Source organism: Cydia strobilella, chromosome 3, assembly GCF_947568885.1.
Source record: "Cydia strobilella chromosome 3, ilCydStro3.1, whole genome shotgun sequence".
Classification (NCBI taxonomy): domain Eukaryota; kingdom Metazoa; phylum Arthropoda; class Insecta; order Lepidoptera; family Tortricidae; genus Cydia; species Cydia strobilella.
The window spans coordinates 11,167,472-11,173,471 of NC_086043.1; positions in this window are offsets into that span (position 1 = coordinate 11,167,472).

Sequence of the window (6,000 nt, forward strand, 5' to 3'; positions counted from 1 at the left end):
GCCGCAATGTACAGCGTTACTAAAAGTTGCCCGTGATAAACCGAAGTCGGGTGGTAAATCTCTCGAAAACACGCAGAGCTCGGCGCCAGGCAAACTTAAACTAAACATACCTCAGCGGCGCCATCTATGTAAACAATGTATACAGTGCCATCTACAGAATTCATGTGGGACCACGTACTACAGTTAGTTAACTGTACGTTAAATTGTGATTAAGGCTGAGGTAACTTACAAATGTTCTTTCCTAAACTTTAGCGTTTCATGGATGTCCGGTAGATGGCTTTATATGATGAAACCAAAATACCCGAACCGTTATAAAGATAGCTGTTTATAAATACTATTAAATTTACACTGTATAATACTTATTACAAAGTCTGCTCTCCATGCATAATCTTAAATTTAATAAAATCTAGGCCCGAGTCTTAAAAGCTCAATAAAGGACGACTCACGTTAGACCCGGCCGTGTCCGGGCCGGAGCTTCTTTTCGGCGCTTACTTTTCTATGACATGACAGGTGATTACGTGATGCTTTCCATAGAAAACGAAGCGCCGGAAGCTCTAACGTGAGTCATCCTTAAAAGCTTGAGTCGTTAAGGTTCCGAACCCTCTTTGAGCTCAAACCTTTAACGCTCGAGGCTCGAGTCTTCAAAGCCTGAACCTTCAAGGTTTGTGAGTCTATAAGGTTCGAGTCTTTTCTAACAACACTAATTACAATGATATTTGCTCATCTTATTTAGTTTAGTCCAGCTACCGCCATTGGCGTATGGTGAAAAAATTATTCACTGGAATTACTTTTCTGTTATACAATAGTTCTTGTACTAACGAAACGGCCAAGCCACGTATATTATATTGACTGAAGCGTAGACTTAGTGCTTGTAGACTTAGGGCGTGTAGAGTTAGAAGCTTTGCTTGTTGGCTGTACATGAGGATCTAACAACTTTTTGACAGTGCGACCCATATGGTCTCGTTTTGGCAACATGTTAGAGTTAGACCAAGAAAAGTCTGGTACGATTTTGATAGCATACGCAGTGCAAGTGTTATTTATACCTCATAATTTCATAGAAGTTTGACTGCGATAGAACACTGCGTGTGCTATCAAAATCGTTGCAGACCTTCTTGGTCTAACTCTACATGAAATTATGAAAATGTTTTTGGTAGAATCAAAAATACTGCAAATTTTCTATTAAATGTCTCATTATTAGTGCCGTTATATATACCTAAATATATCTGAATATATAATTCAGACATATTAGCTCTACCTATTAGCTCTACAAGGTCTTGGTTATACAAATTCATACAGTTAAGTATATCGCTAAAAGTAATCATGCTTCCCCTATCCTCGTACGCACCCTGCGGCGACCCCTTTAATCTATACCTGGTTCGTAGTAAATTATGTAAATTTAAACCCTTTAAATATCAATTACTCCTACTTTGCCCTTCACACCTTACACCACCCTCACACATAACCAAATACAATGCACAATTTAAACATAAAAAATATATTATATTCGAATCGCTAATATATCAGTTATTTCTTATTTGTTAAATAAAAACGTAAAAAATGTGAAAAAAACCGACCAAGAGCTGTCGAGACATTCTCAGTGAGAGGTTCCGTAGCTGCCCGTTCGTTAAAAATGACGCAGTTAACAGTTTTAAAAGGAAGTTTTTGTATGTACTATTAAGGACTTTGTTTTACAAGGTGTAGTCATTTTACAAAATATTATCTGAATCAGTGCAAATTAAGTAGGTACAGTCAGCTGCAGAGAAAAGGTACCCCACGGCCATACTAATTTACAGACCTTTGTATGCAGGGGGGGTGCCTTTTCTCTGCAGCTGACTGTACATATATATATATATATATTTCGCCAACTTTACATACGGTACTACAACAAAATACGGAAAAGATATTTCTAGAGGTAGATATTTTTTTAATGCACAACACATTAACTGTTAAGCGTAACTGTACAGAATTAATAAATTAGTACTCAAATACTACTGAACAGATTTTCATGCGATTTTTATCTATGAGATGAGTGATTCTTTAGGAAGGTTTGGGTGTATAATTTGTTAATTTTTTGTGTGAATTAGTTAAACTACCCGTTCGAAGCCGGTCGCTGGTGACAGATAACACCAATAGCACTATTATCTGTAATACCAATTAATTAATTCTACACAGTTCTAAAGCTCCCAAGCAATTTCGCTTACAATATTTACTTAATCATTTTATGCATATTAGTACCTACAATCCGACTTCATAGCACGCAGCTTGAACTCCCTATGATTGTAGTTAAATTAGTTCTGAAACCTATCAAAGTTTATCAACAAGTTCTGCAAATCTATGCTCTGATCTCTAAGTTAAGGTACTTAAACGTATATTAACAGTAACTGACGCTTCATAAAGTGATACCTATGTGCGTATTACTATTCTATAGTCTGTCAAGGGACTGTCTCATTTCAAACATAGACAGAGATAATCATACTATTTTTGTCTTACACTAGTACTAGCACCCAAATGAAAAGAATGAGTATAGTTTTTTTGTTCTTATTTACTGACACGATTTGCTTGACCTACTATACATTATAATGCGGATTAAAATTACGTCTCTATGATGGCGCCCTTGTTTACGTGCCAGCGTAATAATGAGATTGCCTATCTCTTTTATTCGTGTTAAACCTCGCGGGCCTCGCGGTGTTAAAAAGTGACGCTGATTTTTGATCGAGAATTTGTCTTTATCACCATCATATGCCCCAAAGATCTTCATATAGACCGGCTGTAGGCAGCCCTCATCCACAATTCCCTGAGATCTTATCAAGATCGTCGGTCCACCTTGTTAGGGTCCTTTCCATGCGTTTTCCGGTACATGGTCGCCAGGCCAGTGTCGCCACTCAAGAACTTTTTTGCCCTATCTTACTTATATGCCCTTTCATATTTCGACACTCTTTAACGATTTAAAAAAATACACGACTCATGCAAGCTTTCATCGCCTCTTTATAGGTTTAAAAAGTCGTATAAGAAAAATTTTTTAAAGTTCATGTTAAAGGGTGGTAATTTTTGCCGTAGGTATAATATCTAAGTGTGTCCTATAATATAAAGGGTTAGGTAACTAAATAAGAATTCTTGTGAGCATAAACACCATGCATTTCATGACTCATTGATTGTGTCAGTACGACGTGACAAAATTTAAACCACCGCCATGACTATAGGTGACTCATGTTTCATCGCTTGATGTGCCTTGACGTCCTCCTGGAACTAATATGTACCTATGTATAAGGTAAATAAATACTATCCTATATAAATGATATACGAACGGTCACCGTTCAACGACGATGATACATTTAGTTGATTTGTTATTGTGTGATTCATAATTAAGTTTTCATTACACTCGCTCAGTAAATGTGGAATTGCACGCAGGCTTAGCGGGAACTATAGAAAAAGCGTTTTCCCTAGGGAGTTATGAAGTTTCTAGATTAGCAGTTTTTTGTCTTTATACTTCATGTTTGGATTTCAATTCAATTCAATTGTGATGAAAAACATTGTGTTTAACTCGGGGCGTAATAATATTGGAAACTCGAGTCTATAAATCGCTCCGGCAAGCCGTCGCGATTTAACTATACTCTCGTTTGCAATATTTAACTTACGCCCCATGTTGCACAATATACTATAAGTAATACTCGTAACGGCGCTGGACTTTAAATGAATAAGTGGGTAAGGAAGGATAGACTAGCATGAATAAACGAATCAGGTTGTGAAAGAGCCACCTGCACTTATTCGGGAGCCTTTAATTGAATTAAGCACATGTACCCCTTTAAAAACCGGTCAAGGGCACTCGCACTGCTCATGATTCTGTTCGCAAAATTTACATCATCATCATCACATTTTTTTCACTTGCACTTTTTTTTATCCTTACTAGCGACCCGCCCCGGCTTCGCACGGGTGAAATGCTGATGAATATACCTAAACCTTCCTCGTGAATCACTCTATCTATTAAAAAAAAACGCATAATATTCCGTTGCATAGTTTTAAAGATCTAAGCATACATAGGGACAGACAGACAGCAGGAAGCGACTTTGTTTTATACTATGTAGTGATAGTGAAGAGCGACTCACGCTTGTCCGGTTTTTATTAGGGTTCCGTACCAAAAAGGTACAAAAGGAACCCTTATGGTGCGACTATGTCCGTCTGTCTGTCTGTCACATTGCTAAATATCTCGAGAACTACTGAAGCTATCGATTTGAAATTTGGAATAGTTATAAACAGCGCTAACCTTAACACATCAGTCTAATGCTCAACGATTTCAGCTTATATTATAACCGGATTAACCGGAACTATTTTCAACTCCTTCTGCTTATAATATTAGTTGTAAATTGTTGAGCAATACACTTAAAATAATAGTCTTTTTAGTAACAAAACTGATGTATGGAGTGAGCACTCTGTCTACTTAATTCTCTTTGGTGACACATAGCTTCTCGCGTTGGTAACATCCTTGTCGTCCACTGCAATCAGGCGTCTCCATTCCGAGCATTATTAAGACCACTTGAATGCATTTAGGTAGTCTGGAAAAGGGCTTTGTTAGCACGATGTCAGTGTCCTTTCAATCACTGCTTGGATATCTTAAATTAGCATTGCTGTGAATATTAATTGACTGCAGAGAAGTTAGAGGACAATGAAGATCACCATAATTAAACTTTATCGTAACGGTTATATAACATGATCTATTTAAAAACCTGACACTGCTGTCATTTCATCCTGACTACTTTATTTTTATTGGAATATGACATAATAATGCCGATATTTATGTCATTTTCCAATACCAAGTCACAGAAACACTGATGGTTTAATTTGACGACTTGATGGTTTTATTCATATTTTGAACATGAAATGGTAAATGTAAATTGAATAACATTTATCGTTTAATGCTTACTATAACGACCCGCCCCGGCTTCGCACGGGTAGTTCAACTAATTTACACAAAACCTTTACAAATTATACATATAAACCTTCCTCTTGAATCACTATCTATTTAAAAAAACCGCATCAAAATCCGTTGCGTAGTTTTAAAGATCTAAGCATACATAGGGACAGACGGACGGACAGACAGCGGAAAGCGACTTTGTTTTATACTGTGTAGTGATGCCATTTTATGTGATACATATGAAAAGTAAGGTTGACAAAATGTTGACGTTAACTTTCGAATTGATTAGATAAGAGCCTTAGTCCATTGCATAGCCTATCGTTGACGCAAGATCTACCCAAACGTAAGAATCAAAAGTATGTAATGTTGGAACAATAAGTCCTTTCTGGTCCAGAAACCGCGTCCGGCCTAGATGCGCGGCGTCCAATCCAAACGTGGGTGAAAGCTGCCCATTGTCTTACCTGCTGCAACATACTATATACTAAATTCTGCAATCCAATGATGCAATTTTTCATCTTTGTATGACAATTTTGATGTTTCATAAAACGAACTCACGCTTAGATATTTCAAATTGTAGTTAATTGCAAATGAGTGGTTTTTTTTCTAAGCTTAAGCCAAACCAAAGGCATCAAAAGGACATGATAACATTAACAAATGTAATTTTTGTTACAAGATTAAGATTTTCTTCTTTTCTTTTCAGAATATTTAAACTGTATAATGTAGTATTTATATGTCGAACAGTAAATAAATCAACTGAATCATACAAAACTCAATAATTATAAAATCTTAACACATTAAAAAAATAAAGATTACGCAGCAGAATAATAAGCGTATAAGCGTATCTATACAGAAAATAAAAGAATAAGTGGGAACAACGAGTAGGTATAGCTAGGAAATATTCTGATGACTTACAAATATCATTATAAAAACCAATGAAATTAAATTTGGTTGCATACCGTTGTTCACGACTGTAAGCCTATAGCAAGGTAGTGTAATTCACGTTTAATTGTCATTTGTATAACGGTGTTCTGGCACTTGCTGACAGATCGTGATGGCAATTGAACTGGAACCCGCGGCTGGCTCCCATGCTG